Source organism: Budorcas taxicolor, chromosome 7 (genome assembly GCF_023091745.1).
Source record: "Budorcas taxicolor isolate Tak-1 chromosome 7, Takin1.1, whole genome shotgun sequence".
NCBI lineage: Eukaryota > Metazoa > Chordata > Mammalia > Artiodactyla > Bovidae > Budorcas > Budorcas taxicolor.
Window position 1 is genome coordinate 105406199 of NC_068916.1, and position 18010 is coordinate 105424208.

Below are 18010 nucleotides of genomic sequence, written 5' to 3' on the forward strand. Positions count from 1 at the left end.
ATCACGTACTAGGTGCCAAAATTACAAAAATGAAAATATTTTTTATTTCATGGAACTCGCACAGCTGAAGTTTCACTTGGTAACAATAATATTCAGAGCATATTGATTGAAATGGGATTTTAACATCTAAAACCACCATCAGAGCTTCCAGGTGTGCAATCATATTTTCAGTCAGTTCCTAATTATTCCCATTAGAAGTGAGTAATAGAGAGCATCTGTCAATCCAGTTCTCAGAGCTTCTGACTTACAGTAATCAAGAGATTAGCAAGAGAAATACAAGTGAAGAGAAACGGAGGGCAAGCACAGAGACTGTGTCTGTCTACACAATAGAGAGGTTCTGTCTAAATGATAGGCAGAGAGAGGGGAAGGCTAGCTAGGTTGGAGATGGAAAGGGAATTTCCAGTTTATGGTGTGGGGTGTGCAATAACTATTCAGGGCAGGCAAAGGACTAGAGGATGTAGGAAGAACTTTCTGAAGCCTAATCAGAGGACCCCTTTTACGCCGTATGAAGGCGGTCGGTAGACACTGGAGTGCTTTTGAGATTCTCTGTCTGCGTCTTTCTGTCTTCGGGGTTTTTGCTTGTTTGTTTTGCTTTGTTCTGTTTGGGCTGCTCTGTGTGGCCTGCATGGTCTGAGCTCCCTGGCCGGGGTCAAATCCGTGCTGCTGTGCAGGCACTGAGTCTTAACCACTGGACCACTAGGAAAGTCCTCGGAAATAATTTTTAAGTATATTTGTTGGCTGTACACTTTTCTTTGAATATAATTCTCTGTGTAAATAGTGCTACCTGGGGCTCCCAGATTTATTTGGGTTACAAAGGAATGTAACTGACTAAAAACAGATGAGTTATAACCTTAATCACTGTAGTTAAATGTATATATAGTAAAGATCCTTTCCCTTTTTATTATACAAGTCAAGGGAAAATAGTGCTATGTTTTTAAACCTTAATTCCACTATTAGTTTACAAAACCATATTTGCCAAATTGAACAATTAGATTTAATCAGCCTTGGGAAAACCTGGAAGAGGTTAGGCAGCCATTTTTCACAGCATGTGAACTATCCTTCAGGATGGAAAGGAACCTTCAATAATGCATATTTCCTTTGGTGTTTGTCCATTGCCTAAAATGAATTTAACTTTTTTTAAATTAATAAGACAATGTTAATTATATAAGGCAGAATACAGTTTTTAAAAGCAGCTGATTGTCTTCAGACATGATAAGGTTAAGACAGGAGATCTAAACTTTAGTATGTATTACAATCATCTGCACAGTTTATTTCAAATGTAAAGTCTGGGATTCAGTACTGATGTGAAGATTCTGAGTCATAAGGCCTGATATTGAACCTAGTAACATGATCAAGTGATCCTCAAGCAGAAGACTAAAAACATCTCTGTGTTTGAAAAACACCGAGTTAAACCTTAATTTTAAATATTTGGAGAAAGTTTGGGATACCAAGGCCATATATTTTTCAGAAATTTTTGTTTACATAATATCCTAAAGTATTATTAATTGCAAGTCAGCTTTGAATTCACATACACAATTTCAGAACCACAAAAAATTTCCATGCAAACTTTAGTCAGCCCATTCTTAAACTTGGCTGTGCATTTTTAAACTTCAGAAGCCAATTTCCATGTGAAATGTTTTTATAGCACATTTTTATTATGGTAAATTATTGGCAAAGTATTGAATAATAAAACAGATTATGGAAAAAAATAGTTATTTTACATTAGAAAAGTTGAAGCTCATTTTCCTTTTCCACATTTTCTCATCGGTTTTGTCCACATGCATCAGGCAAATGGAATTCAAAAATTTAGATCTCAAAGCACTGGGTAAACTTTTTTTTTTTTTGGAAAGTATTGCATAGGTTGCTCTTTTATTAATCGATCCAAATGTTTGTTCATGTTTCAACTGGAAAAACACAAACACCAAAGTCTGAGCACCTCCCAGACTGGAATCTGGTCCTATTCACTGTTGGGTCTCAGCACCTAGAATAATTCTGGCAAGTGGAATGATCTCTAAATGGATTTGCAAAAAAGTGAACTGTATTTCCTACAGTCCATGGTGTCACGAAGAGTCGGGCGCAGCTGAGGGAGCACACACACGCACAGACTACATGTGTACATTCTGTAGACCAGGGTCGGAGGTTGTGCAGTTTGAGAGCGTCACGCAGACCCACTCTTCTGTGTGCAGGCGGAGCCTATCAGTGCTTTGTGAGCAGAAGACGTCAAACCATGTCAGAGGCTGTGTAATGTTTACAGTCACCAGACTAGTTCAGCGTATGATTTTATTCACTTGTCTTTTTGTCTTCATTGCTCGAGTAAACTGGAGCAGGTTGATAACAATTTGAAGTCTTTGTCAAAAGCATCATGGTAAACTCCCAGCAATATAATAGTCAAGTCTATGAATGAATTTGCCCCTTTGTGAATCCTCTGTGAATTATTCACAGAGGATATATGAGCTCTCACTTCTGTTGAGTTAGTCTACATATAATCTCTGCAGCATTTTAGAACACTTCTTTCTCTCCCTCCTAGGGTCAGACATTGCATAAAACCATGGAAGCCGAAACACATCATTGCCTGCCAATATGCTCCTTAAGGGAGATGTGAGTCAGCCCATGGGTGAGCTTAGAGAGAGATAAGGTGAGCTCCAGATGTGAGTCAGGCAGAACCATCCAGCATCTCTCCCGAGCATGGAATCAGTAACAGGAAAGACTTTGGCAAGGGATAAAACAAGATGGGAAGCTGGGGAATTTTCCAAATCAGATATTCAGAATGTGTTTTTATCATTTGAATGGAAATAGTGTAAACTCCCAGCACATCAAACACCTGGATTAAATTACAGAAATATAGGGCCAAACAAATATAAATTATTTATAATTTACCATTCTTGCACTACCCTTGTCAATGCCCCCTCTATTAGCATAAATAATTCAAACCTTCAAAAATTATTTGTGCCCAGTTAATCACATTGTAAAATAATTGACTACATCTTGCAATGTTTAAAAGTTGGGCTATGCTTGAAAATTTTTACTTTGTATTGCTATGTATTTAGACAAGCTGGATGTATATTTGAAAGAACATTGTTGGATTCCAGTTAATTAACCTACCATATTTATCAGTAATCATATTAGTTTGGTGAAATGTCTGATATAATTCTAATCACAGACTTGATCAAATGATCACATTTGTACTTCCTGTGAAGGTTTGATATTTACAAAAAATTAATTTTTCTCTTTAAAAAATATATTTTGGAACTTCATTGAAATTGTGCTATTAAATATACATTAATAACTCTCAGCTGCAATCCAAGTATATGAAAATGATAGATGAAATGAAATAAGAGAAAGATGAAAATTACAGCTATGCTCAAGACAAGGCAGTCATCTCTGTAGGGAAGTCATCTCTGTTGAGACGCCATCTCTATGCACAGAGGCGTCAGTGGGGCAGAGAGCAGTTGTGCTGGGCTGTGTGTCTTAAAACAGGCAGAAGCAACCAGGAGCTTGGTACCCGCAGGATAACGGGACTGAGTCTATATGTATGTGGGAACTAAAGCCTGTCTCTCTGCTTGAAAACAGAGCCAATGTAGGCTTTTCATGCTGAAGAAAGGAAGCTAAAAAGAGCTGCAGTTGAATATTTTCTGAGGTGATTGCTTATATAAAATGCCCTGCCTGTTATGCACTAACATGTACTCTCCCGGAAGTCATATGTTGACGACCTAACCCCCAGGACCTCAGAATATGTTTGGAGATAGAATTTTTCTTAAGACATAATTAAAGTTAAAGGAGATCATTGGTGACTGCCCCATCCAACATGATTGTTGTCTTACAAGAAGAGATTAGGACACAGACAATCACAGAGAGAAGAGCAACGTGTGGAGACATTTGGAGGTGATGCCCATCTACAAGTCAGGAGGAGAGGTCTTCAGAAGCCCAGTCCTGCTGACACCTCGATTTTGCACTGTCAGCCTCCAGAACTCCAAGGAAATGAGGTTTCTGCTGCCTAAGTCCCCTCGCTCTCTGTTACGGCAGCCCTAGCAAGTTAGTGGAATGCCAGTGGAGGCGGAGTGATGCCCACACAGCTCCACGGGCTCCACGCCAGGCTGCCCGTTAGCCAGCCACTGAGTGTGTCCTAGCCCTAATACGACATCGCTGGGGCAGGTGGGTTCCTAGGAACCTGGTTGGGTCCAATCACAAAATCGCTGTACAGGGATAGGTAGTGGGGAGATGAACCACTCTTTCAAGATGAGCCTGAACACCAAAACTGCAAACACAGAGCAAAACATAATATCAAAAAAAGTCAGCCAATCAAATCACCAGTTGGAAGATGGATTTACTCAATACCAAATTAAAATAATAATAATCTGAAAATAATTTTAAATAGAAGTATTTTGGGAATCCTAAAGAGATAAAGGAACACTCTCCATAAAAATAAAAAGATTAAAAACCAAGAAATGATGAAAAAGAACAAAAGGACCCAAAAAACCAAAAATTCCTTGAAATAAAAATTACAGTTATTAAAAGGATAAATTCAATAGATTGTTTGTAATCTGGACTAGAAAGTGAAAAGCAAAAAGTAGCAAATTAGAAAATAATGGTGAGGAATTCACCCTAAATGTGGCAAAGCAAGAAAAAGGGCAGTCAGTCTCTATGGAGCATAAACTGGGAACCAAAACAATTATCTGATGGAAGCTCCACAGAGTAAGGGAGATCATCGTAGAAGAAGCAGCATTCAAAGATGGAAAAACTGAACATCTTCTTTAATTAAATGGAAGTCCATTAAAAGCATTAGTTTTAAAAAGTAGAAATTATGAAATTTTCTTCCCAAGGAAAGAATGCAAGATGTCATGCTCTATCACTGTGGACTTAATAAGGAAGTTAAAGTCTGTAAAAAAGTACGGACCTTGGGCAGTACACATGCGTTAATGCTCAGTAGCTTCAGCTGTGTCCAACTCTTTGAGACCCCATGGACTGTAGCCTGTCAGGCTCCTCTGTGCATGGGGATTCTCCAGGCAAGAATACTGGAGTGGGTTGCCATGCCCTCCTCCAAGAGATCTCCCCAACCCAGGGATTGAACCTGCGTCTCCTGAATTGCAGGCAGATTCTTTACCTACTGAACCACCTGGAAAGGCTTGCAAAGTATACCAGCATCTAACAATTGTACCTTGGTAGGTGGGAGATTCCTTTTAAGACAATGGATACACTCACCCCATCAGTCGTCATGGGCAATGGTAAATCCTAGAGCAGAAAATAAGGCAGGCCTTAGTGCTGGTGGAGAACTTCCTGTGTTGGGATCGAGATTCCAAGGAAAAGAGACTCTACAGTACTAGTGATGGCCTAGTACTGCAAGGAGCTGTTTTGTGAATTCAACTTTCATCCTCAAGAGGGTACATCTAAGTTTTAGCCCCAGTGATATCTTGAACTTGAATGGTCCTGTGCTCACACCCTAAGAACCATGAGCACGTCAGGAACAGGCACAACAGATGTCTGATGCTAAAAGCTCTCGAATACCTTGTAAAATTCATTTACCTGAACTGAAGTGTCTGGTCAGTAGAACTGTAACCCTTGGCGTTTTCTGCCTAAGAGGAGGATGGTACCCATCTTTAATCCTGAAGGCACCGTGTAAGTCTTGGTGAAGCCATGAAATAAAAGATGCTTACTCCTTGGAAGGAAAGTCATGACCAACTTAGACAGTATACTGAAAAGCAGAGACATTACCTTGCCAACTAAGGTCCATCTAGTCAAGGCTATGGTTTTTCCTGTGGTCATGTATGGATGTGAGAGTTGGACTGTGAAGAAGGCTGAGCACCAAAGAATTGATGCTTTTGAACTGTGGTGTTGGAGAAGACTCTTGAGAGTCCCTTGGACTGCAAGGAGATCCAACCAGTCCATTCTGAAGGAGATCAGCCCTGGGATTTCTTTGGAAGGAATGATGCTAAAGCTGAAACTCCAGTACTTTGGCCACATCATGTGAAGAGTTGACTCATTGGAAAAGACTCTGATGCTGGGAGGGATTGAGGGCAGGAGGAGAAGGGGACGACAGAGGATGAGAGGGCTGGATGGCATCACGGACTCGATGGACGTGAGTCTGAGTGAACTCCAGGAGTTGGTGATGGACAGGGAGGCCTGACGTGCTGCGATTCATGGGGTCACAAAGAGTCGGACACGATTGAGCGACTGAACTAAACTGAACTGAAGTCTTGGTGAACTGGTGAAGATAGGCCTTCATGATCATGGAGGCCCAGAAACACCGGATGCATTCATTTGCTGAGGCTACCATAACCAAGAACCACAGACGGGTGGCTTAAATGACAGAAATTTATTTCCTCACCATTCTTGTAGCTAGAAGTCCCAGATCAATGTGTTAGCTGGTTTGGTTTCCCTTGAGGCCTCTCTCCTTGACGTTTAGATATCCATCTTCACCCTTTGGCTTCACGTGGTCTTCCACTATGTACATCCGTGTCTGTGTCCCAGTGTCCCCTTTTTGTATGGATACAAGTCATATTGGCTTAGAACCCACACGTATGACATTTTACCTTAATTATCTCTTCACTGGTCCTTTCTCCAAACACAAGCACATTCTGAGCTGCTGGGGTTAGGGCTTCTGTGTATGGGTTTGGTGGGGGTTGGCACCCTATCCGGCCTGTAACGTGAGGTTTTTATGCAAATGTCAGAACAATCCAAGAATAGGTTCTTGCAATGTCGACAGAATTTTCTAGTAGTGACAGTGGCAAGCAGGTGAGAGTGGGGAAGGGGCTGTCTAAAATGTAGTGGCCACAGAGATCTGGCCCAAGAGTACATCAGAGCTCCTTCGGAGGAGCCCTGGCTCAGAAACTTGCTTCATAGAAACGTCTGGAAAGAGAGTTATTTAGGGACATTTTAATTTCCCCTTTGAATAAATAGAGGCCCAAATTGAATACCAAAGAAAATGTGACTTTTTTTAACCCCAGAGTAGAGAATTGAGGCATGCCAATCATGATCCCAGAATAGGAATGCAACTTTTATTGCTAAAGGAGAAGAGACATGAGAGGTAGAGAAGCTGAGAGGGCAACTGAGAAGAATGGGTTTCCAGAGATGTAGCCTTCCTACTCGGAGAAGGCAATGGTACCCCACTCCAGTATCTTGCCTGGAAAATCCCAAGGACGGAGGAGCCTGGTAGGCTGCAGTCCATGAAGGTTGCTAAGAGTTGGACACGACTGAGCGACTTCACTTTCACTTTTCACTTCCATGCATTGGAGAAGGAGTGGCAATCCACTCCAGCGTTCTTGCCTGGAGAATCCCAGGGACAGGGGCTGCCGTCTATGGGGTCACACAGAGTCGGACACGACTGAAGCGACTTGGCAGCAGCAGTAGCAGCAGCCTTCCTACTTACTGTACAGGGCTTAGCAGACCTGCGCTGCAGACTCTGCTTGGGGCTGAGGGTAACCTACTGAATTAGGTATGTGAGAGGACTGTTAAAAACAAGTATTTGTTTCAGCACAATTCCTATATCGTATTTTCAAAATTCCATACAAGTTTTAAGACTCTAAAAATAAACATAAGCAAAAGGAACACGGAAAAGTTCTATGTAGGCCCTTAATTCTTAGATAAACTCAACCACAAGGAGATTGCCTTTGCACACAAAGCTGCTCCCCTGATAACTAATCAGTCCCTTTAAGGCAAATGTACAGATGCAGCCAATGGAAAAGAGGCTCAAATATTTATTCATTTGTTCATTCAGGAAATACCAATGAATACACACTAGCAAATGAGAGAGATAAGGGCCCTTCTCTCACTGTATTTCTATTTGCGCCAAATCAGAATAACACAAGGAGGGTAAAACCCTTTGTAAACAGAGGACTCTCCACAAAATCATGAGCAGAGTGAAAGAAATTATAAGCAATTGCCTAGGACCCTGGGTCCAATAACACAAGACTTTTACTATCATAAATCTAAAGAGGAATAGAATAGAACCAAGTAGGAAAGAGCCCTTTGGAGAAGGCCACCCTAAGAGAAGCTGTGACTTTTAGTCCAGGTGTGAAGTCAGCCCAGGGCAACAATCAGGGGGCTAGAGGAGTCAACGCTTCCGTTCTGTCTCTGCCCTCCCTGGGTCTTCTGCAGGGGCACCCCACTGCCCAGATCCAAGCCCCCGGCAGAAGATGAGGGCAGCGACTCAGGGATCCCAGGCAGATTGGCCTCCAGGGCTGCGCGCACGGTGAAGTCAAGTGGAGACTTGATCTGGACGGGGTAATAGAAGGCGTCTGGGCTGGCGCCCCTATCTTTACATTCCATCTGCTTGACACCAGTGCACAGAGGAGCTCACTCCCTTTTACACACACCATGTTGGGCCCAGCCTCAATAAATGGCCTTTCCAAATATTTGATGTTTTACAGTCATGGCAAGGAACACACTCAAGGAATTTGGACACTCGTAAATGAGATCAACACTTACAAATTGAAAAGCATTCGCTTTTAACACACTCCCGAAAGGTCGCTGTGAAAGGCTGGGGGTTCTTTCTGGCAAGGCTTGGTGATAATAATAGCTTCGTCAGGAGTCGCTGCCACAGCCTGTGCCTGGGGAAGAAGCCTTCGAAAACCTCAATACTGGGTTGAAATGTTAGGCTCCCACTAGAAAAGAAATCCCTTAGAAAGTCTCAAGGCCAGGAAAACGAATCAACATACGTCCTGTGTCATTTCTCCAGACTTCTAAAGAAAGCATGCCACGGTCAACATCCCCCTCAACACCACTTTTCTCTCTATTGTCCCAACACTATCTGTCCTTGTTTTGAACCGATAACTGAACATTTTTAGCGTATCCGTCCTTTCCGCCATATATTTTAAGTGTACTGAATATCCTGTTATCCATGAGTCTCACAGTAGTTTACAGACATTAATTCTCCAACCAAATATGTGAAGTTAAAGCATAATGACCCCTTTCCTTCCAACTGTTTAAATACAGGAAGCACAGAAACAATAAGAAACCACACCTCTGGTCTTACAGCAAGTGTGTTGCAAAAGGAGACTGAACTTGCCTCATCATTAGCAGTTTTTCAGTTCTTATACCATTGGACAGAGTATATTAGTCTGTTCTTTATTTTCCATTACCCTACCCCCAAAATTGAGGTGTCTTCTAAGGAAAGTAATGATTGCAAGGCACGTGACATGTTTCAGGTACTGTGCTTTAAAATCACTGATTCTTCAAATTTCACATTCAGGGCCCTTCATCTTTATAGTTCAGTTCAGTCGCTCAGTCGTGTCCGACTCCTTTTGACCCCATGGACTGCAGCACACTAGGCCTCCCTGTCCATCACCAATTCCCACAGTTTACTCAAACTCATGCCTGTCCAGTCAATGAAGCCATCCAGCCATCTCATCCTCTGTCATCCCCTTCTCCTCCTGCCCTCAATCTTTCCCAGCATCAGGGTCTTTTCCAATGAGTCAGCTCTTCGCATAAGGTGGCCAAAGTATTGGAGTTTCAGCTCCAGCATCAGTCTTTCCAATAAACACCCAGGACTGATCTCCTTTAGGGCGGACTGGTTGGATCTCCTTGCAGTCCAAGGGACTGTCAAGAGTCTTCTCCAACACCACAGTTCAAAAGCATCAATCCTTCGGTGCTCAGTTTTCCTTATAGTCCAACTCTCACATCCATACATGACCACTGGAAAAACCATAGCCTTGACTAGACAGATCTTTGTTGATGAAGTAATGTCTCTGCTTTTGAATATGCTGTCTAGGTTGGTCATAGCTTTCCTTCCAAGGAGCAAGTGTCTTTTAATTTCTTGGCTGCATCTGGTCACATTCACACGGGGCTTTAAAAACAATCCTGACGCTCAGGCTGTCATTGTCCCATCGCTGAGTCCTGCTCTTTGTGTCCTCATGGATTGCAGCACGCCAGGATCCCCTGCCCTTCACCATCTCCCACAGTTTGCTCAGATTTCAGTTGTCCATTGAGTCTGTGATGCCATCCAACCATCTGTCGTCCCCTTCTCCTCCTGCCCTCAATCTTTCCCAGCAACAGGGTCTTCTCCAATAAGTTGGCTCTTCACATCAGGTGGCCAAAATATTGGAGCTTCACTTGAGCATCAGTCCTTCTAATGAATGTTCAGGTTGATTTCCTTTAGGATGGACTAGTTTGATCTCCTTAAGGGACTCTCCAGAGTTTAATCTAGCACCACAATTTGAAAGCATCAGTTCTTCAGCGCTCAGACTTCTTTACAGGTCTAGCTCTCACAGTCATACATGACTACTGGAAAAACCATAGCTTTGACTATACCGACCTTTGTACTGAATGCTACTTAAGTCAGAAACTTTGGGGTGGGGCCCAGACACCAGTATAGTTTTTTAACTTCCCAGGTGATTCCAATGGGCAGTCACATTTAAGAAGCAGTGCTTGAAAACCCTTCAGTCTTAAAATGTGCTATGCAGCCAACAGCCTCAACACTACCTGTGAGCTTCCCGCACATGCAGAATTTCAGATGCTGCCCCAGGCGTACGCAGTGTTCATTCTGGCAAGCTACCAAGTGGCTAACCATCACACTGACGTTGGGAAAAATTGCTGCTTTAAATAGTTACACAGTCTAGTGATGTCAGTGTCACTGTCCTCATTTTATAGATGAAGAAACATGTTCAGAGAAGTCAGGTAATATGCAGATTCTAACACAGGGCTGATTGACTTTTACTGTTCGTAATGTGTTTTTGGACGGCTCCAGTTTAACACTGGAGGAGAGTTTTTTTTTTTGTTTTGTTTTGTTTTTTTTAGAAAAGCTGATGAAAGCTTTGAAATCTCACCCAAGAATTAATGCCAAAGAAAAGAAACTACGTGCACTTTGAAAAATTCATTGGCTTCTGTGCCAGCGTGCAAGTCCAGGGGCCACAGGTGGTGAGCACTACCACCCCCGTCCATCCCCCCTGCCACGATGCCGTGATCGATATGATGCAAGCATGTAAGTTCTTCTCAACATAAAAGTTGATCTATAAAGAAAATAAACTTTATCTCAAATGAATACAAAAGCACACACCCCAAGCATGTCCCCTAAATAGCCCAAATGCTCTGGGAATTTTACAACCAAAGCCCTCGCCAAAGGCACATTGACAACTGGTAAGATTGTACGTGAACACTTCTGCATGCCTGCTAGCAGTTGAACCTGATTGTTCCGCAGGTGATACTCGTTTGGAATTCTTTCACTATATTTCATTATTCCTTTTCCATGGTTCTTTTCTAGCTGGGGCTGCTGCTGTTGTTTACTATGTATATACTTTTAAAACTAAAAAGGACATACTTTGAGAGAACTCTAGAGAGAGACATAAAAGTTACTTCTTTATATATCGTTTCGCAGCTGAGTTTATTTAAACTGATGGTGGGTGATTATTAGGTGTGGAAAAATCTAAGGTTAAAAAAAGATTTAACTTGCTGGCAGCTCTCCTTAAGTTTTTTACACCTCTTGCTAATCTTTAGGTATCTTGGCTAAATTGGTAAACATCTGATTTGCAGGTATTTGTGAATTAGAATGCCAAGGAATATTGTTGTTAAGTGGAGAAACATGCCTTTCCTGGCTCAGAAACCCTCTTAAAAGAAGTACATGTGCTCATAGTATTAGTTGATTTCATCACTGAAGCAAGATGCCCTTGATGGAACATTTGATAGAATAACCCATTTTCAGATGAAACATAAGGGAAATGTTAAGGCAAGAGATTTTAAACGTATAAAATAGAGAGAAAGTAATGGTTGCATTCAGAAAAACCACCAACGTATATATGAAATAATCACATATTAAGTGAATACTTGAGAGCATTAATTTGTAAGTCTGCAAGTCCAAAGTGGTTTTCCTTAAATGTGATCACACAGCATCAGGACCAGTGGCTACTTTTGAAACACAAATGCCATCCGATGTTCAGCTCTTAGAGGCAAAACACAGACAAAAGCTTTAGATGGTCATGAATTACATCATAAAAAATAAACATAGAGATCTTCAATTATATGTAAAATAGTATAGAGAAAAGAAAAAGAAGCTGTCCAATAATTTTATCCCTGTAAAAAAATGCTATTCTTAAAAGCATGTAATTAATGAACTTGTTTCTTTAGTAGGCCTGGAAAATACAGTGCATTCTCCTTATTATTCTGGCTTGGCAAGATTATATTAACTCTTCAAGGCCACAAAGTGCAACAGAACAAGTATATGAAATTTACTCATGTTTATTTCATATACAACGCCTCAATGCCTGAATGTGGCACTGGAAATAAGTAAAAATCAGGCTTGTGTTCATCTTCATCTAAGTGAATTTTCATATTTAAGGACCACAGAGACCTACTAATGAGGCAATATTTATCAGGCAGGACTTCCAAGGAGAACTATAAAGTAAGGTTTTCATAAAAATTATATATCTATAAAATTCAGTATATATATGATATATGATACATATATTATTATATGTATATATATAGAGAGAGAGAGAAACGATAGATTTCTTAACTCATTCAGTGGCAAAGTTCACTAAAATATTCAGTGCTGTGGCCACATACTTTTATAACATGGATTCACATTTACTTCCACGTACCTAGAATTCCCCCAGAGGAGGAAATGGCAGCCCACTCCAGTAATCTTGCCTGGGAAATCCCATGGACAGAGGAGCCTGGTGGGCTCCAGTACATGGGGTCGCAAGAGTTGGACACGACTGAGCAACTAAACAATGACCTCAATGACCTAGAATTCTCTCTTCATACATCTACTGAGTATTAATTAATCATACTGCTATAATTTATTTTTCCACTTTCTCCACACCTGAGCTGATCTCCACTGTCATTTTTAAATCTCCTGTGTTGTCATTGTTCAGTCATATCTGACTCTGTAACCCCACTGACAGAATGTGGTCCACTGGAGAAGGGAATGGCAAACCACTTCAGTATTCTTGCCTTGAGAACCCCATGAAGAGTATGAAAAGGCAAAATGATAGGATGCTGAAAGAGGAACTCCCCAGGTCAGTAGGTCCCCAATATGCTACTGGAGATCAGTGGAGAAATAACTCCAGAAGAATGAAGGGATGGAGGCAAAGCAAAAACAATACCCAGCTGTGGATGTGACTGGTGATAGAAGCAAGGTACGATGCTGTAAAGAGCAGTATTGCATAGGAACCTGGAATGTCAGGTCCATGAATCAAGGCAAATTGGAAGTGGTCAAACAAGAGATGGCAAGGGTGAATGTCGACATTCTAGGAATCAGCGAACTAAAATGGACTGGAATGGGTGAATTTAACTCAGGTGACCCTTACCTCTACTACTGTGGGCAGGAATCCCTTAGAGGAAATGGAGTAGTCATCATGGTCAACAGAAGAGTCTGAAATGCAGTACTTGGATGCAATCCCAAAAGCGACAGAATGATCTCTGTTTGTTTCCAAGGCAAACCATTCAATATCACAGGAATCCAAGTCTATGCCCCAACCAGTAACGCTGAAGAAGCTGAAGTTGAATGGTTCTATGAAGACCTACAAGACCTTTCAGAAATAACACCCCAAAAAGATGTCCTTTTCATTATAGGGGACTGGAATGCAAAAGTAGGAAGTCAAGAAACACCTAGAGTAATAGGCAAATTTGGCCTTGGAATATGGAATGAAGCAGGGCAAAGTCTAATAGAGTTTTGCAAAGAGAACAGATTGGTCACAGCAAACACCCTCTTCCAACAACACAAGAGAAGACTCTACACATGGACATCACCAGATGGTCAACACCAAAATCAGATTGATTATTTTCTTTGCAGCCAAAGATGGAGAAGCTCTATACAGTCAGCAAAAACAAGACCGGGAGTTGACTGTGGCTCAGACATGAACTCCTTATTGGCAAATTCAAACTTAAAAGAAGTGGAGAAAACCACTAAACCATTCAGGTATGACCTAAATCAAATCACTTGTGATTATACAGTGGAAGTGAGAAATAGATTTAAGGGACTAGATCTATCTAGATAGATAGAGTGCCTGATGAACTATGGAATGAGGTTCATGACATTGTACAAGAGACAGGGATCAAGACCATCCCCATGGAAAAGAAATGCAAAAAAGCAAAATGGCTGTCTGGGAAAGCCTTACAAATAGCTGTGAAAAGAAGAGAAGAGAAAAGCAAAGGAGAAAAGAAAAGATATAAGCATCTGAATGCAGAGTTCCAAAGAAGAGATAAGAAAGCCCTCCTCAGTGATAATGCAAAGAAATAGAGGAAAAGAACAGAATGGGAAAGACTAGAGATCTCTTCAAGAATATTAGAGATACCAAGGGAACATTTCATACAAAGATGGGCTCAATAAAGGACAGAAATGGTCTGGACCTAACAGAAGCAGAAGATATTAAGAAGAGGTGGCAAGAATACACGGAAGAACTATACAAAAAAGATCTTCACGACCCGGATAATCACGATGGTGTGATCACTCACCTAGAGCCAGACATCCTGGAATGTGAAGTCAAGTGGACCTTAGAAAGCATCACTACGAACAAAGCTAGTGGAGGTGATGGAATTCCAGTTGAGCTGTTTCAAATCCTGAAAGATGATGCTGTGAAAGTGCTGCATTCAATATGCCAGCAAATTTGGAAAACTCAGCAGTGGCCACAAGACTGGAAAAGGTCAGTTTTCATTCCACTTCCAAAGAAAGGCAATGCTAAAGAATGCTCAAACTACCACACAATTGCACTCATCTCACATGCTAGTAAAGTAATGCTCAAAATTCTCCAAGCCAGGCTTCAGCAATATGTGAACAATGAAATTCCAGATGTACAAGCTGGTTTTAGAAAAGGCAGAGGAACCAGAGATCAAATTGTCAACATCCCCTGGATCATGGAAAAAGCAAGAGAGTTCCAGAAAAACATCTATTTCTGCTTTATTGACTATGCCAAAGCCTTTGACTGTGTGGATCACAACAAACTGTGGAAAATTCTGAAAGAGATGGGAATACCAGATCACCTGACCTGCAACTTGAGAAACCTATATGCAGGTCAGAAAGCAACAGTTAGAACTGGACATGGAACAACAGATTGGTTCCAAATAGGAAAAGGAGTAGGTCAAGGCTGTATATTGTCACCCTGATTATTCAACTTCTGTGCAGAGTACATCATGAGAAACATTGGACTGGAAGAAACACAAGCTGGAACCAAGATTGCCAGGAGAAATATCAATAACTTCAGATATGCAGGTGACACCACCCTTATGGCAGAAAGTGAAGAGGAACTCAAAAGCCTCTTGATGAAAGTGAAAGTGGAGAGTGAAAAAGTTGGCTTAAAGCTCAACATTCAGAAAATGAAGATCATGGCATCTGGTCCCATCACTTCATGGGAAATAGATGTGAAAACAGTGGAAACAGTGTCAGACTTTATTTTGGGGGCTCCAAAATCACTGCAGATGGTGATTGCAGCCATGAAATTAAAAGACGCTTACTCCTTGGAAGGAAAGTTATGATCAACCTAGATAGCATATTCAAAAGCAGAGACATTACTTTGCCGACTGAGGTCCGTCTAGTCAAGGCTATGGTTTTTCCAGTGGTCATGTATGGATGTGAGAGTTGGACTGTGAAGAAAGCTGAGTGCCAAAGAATTGATACCTTTGTTCTGTGGTGTTGGAGAACACTCTTGAGAGTCCCTTGGACTGCAAGGAGATCCAACCAGTCCATTCTAAAGGAGATCAACCCTGGGATTTCTTTGGAAGGACTGATGCTAAAGCTGAAATTCCAATACTTTGGCCAGCTCATGCGAAGAGTTGACTCACTGGAAAAGACTTTGATGCTGGGAGGGATTGGGGGCAGGAGGAGAAGGGGACGACAGAGGATGAGATGGCTGGATGGCATCACCGACTTGATGGACGTGAGTCTGGGAGTGGACTCCGGGAGTTGGTGATGGACAGGGAGGCCTGGCGTGCTGTGATTCATGGGGTCGCAAAGAGTCGGACACGACTGAGTGACTGAACTGAACTGAACCCCACTGAACTCCAGCACACCAGACTTCCCTGTCCTTCACCATCTCCTGGAGCTTGCTCAAACTCATGTCTATGGAGTCAGTGATGCCATCCAACCATCTCATTGTCTGTCGTCCCTTTCTCATGCCCTCAACTTTTCCCAACATCACGGTCTTTTCCAATAAGTCGGCTCTTAATCATACTGCCTTGATATATTTTTCCAATTCCTCCATGCCCGAGCTGTTCTTCAGCATCATTTTTTATTCTCATTCACTCTTTGCCAATTGCCAGTGCTTCTATGAGCCCAGCAGATGGTCTCACAAGTCCTGCTCAGGTTGATGACAAAGACTAAGGGTCAGTGGCATTGAAAGTTGTTGGGAAATATTTTCACCATCTGTCCTGAAGTCTCTAGTTAGGACACACTTCTCCTTAATGATGAGAGCAGACGTGTCACGAGAGGTTGTGTGTGTCACTGAGAGCACACCGTTCACTCCTCTGTAATGGTGTCAGTGCGTGCATCATGTTCCTTGCACACATATTTAGAGCATTCAGAGTCTGTGTTCAGTATAACAGGCAATTTGCATCACTATTTGCAACCCCAAGTAGAATAGTTAGAATTGAATTAATTTGCATCACTATTGATGGAGTGGGGCTTAGATCTACCTATTAGTGTTCCTATAAATCTCATTAATGGTGTAATAGAGGTCACTTTAGCCATGTGCCCTCATGTAATTCTGCCACCACAGCAAGTAGAAAGCAGTAACGTGTCTTGAGACCATTTTCCCTTAAAATAGTGTCTCTGTGACTTGCCAGATATTTATTACAACACTGTTTTATGTCTTTATCTTTCTTAATGCAGAATTGGCAGTGCTATTGACTTCAGAAGAGAATTATTATGTAGAAAGAATTCCTGAATGGTGAAGAAAGAACATATTTACTCTTATTAAGGTGAGTGGCGTATTTGTAAAGACTTAACAGAATAAATACATGCTGACTTGAAGATTATGATATTCAGTAGAATTAGATAAACATTAACATCAAGTTTATGGTTACAGTTGTATTTTTGGATGACTCTCTGAGCTGTTGCTAGTTTGGAGGAGCATATATTTTGAGAGAGTGAATGGAAACAGAAGGTTGAAGACATGAAGTATAAATCTGAACCCATATTTAAATCCTAAGTTGTACCACATTGTCCTCTCAGATCAACTGTTTGAGTGATGATAGACCTGATCTCAACAAACAGGAAGCAAAGTGAAGCGGGAAAAGTCTGAGTAGGACTAGATTCTTGCCCTGCCCCTGCCACTGTCTTTCTAAGAACCTTGGTGTTTGGGGAATTCTATCTCTGTAATGTAAAACCATACTTAGAGGACAGGACAGTCTCTTCAGTCCTTTCAGCTTTGTCCCTCAAACATCAGTTCAGTTCAGTTCAGTTGCTCAGTCGTGTCCAACTCTTTGCGACCCCACGGACTGCAGCACACCAGGCCTCCCTGTCCATCACCAACTCCCAGAGTTTACTAAAACTCATGTCCTTCAAGTCAGTGATACCATCCAACTATCTCATCCTCTGTCATCCCCTTCTCCTCCCACCTTCAATCTTTCCCAGCATCAGGGTCTTTTCAAATGAGTCAGCTCTCTGCATCAGGTGACCAAAGTATTGGAGCTTCAGCTTCAGCATCAGTCCTTCCAATGAACACCCAGGACTGATCTCCTTTAGGATGGACTGGTTGGATCTTCTTGCAGTCCAAGGGACTCTTGAGAGTCTTCTCCAACACCACAGTTCAAAAGCATCAATTCTTCAGCGCTCAGCTTTCTTTATAGTCCAACTCTCACATCCATATATGACCACTGGAAAAACCACAGCCTTGATTAGATGGACTTTGTTGGCAAAGTAATGTCTCTGCTTTTTAATGTGCTGTCCAGGTTGGTCATAACTTTTCTTCGAAGGAGCAAGAGTCTTTTAATTTCATGGCTGCAATCACTATCTGCAGTGCTTTTGGAGCCCAGAAAAATAAAGTCTGCCACTGTTTCCACTGTTTCCCCTTCTATTTGCTGTGGAGTGATGGAACCGAATGCCATGATCTTTGTTTTCTGGATGTTGAGCTTTAGGCCAACTTTTTCA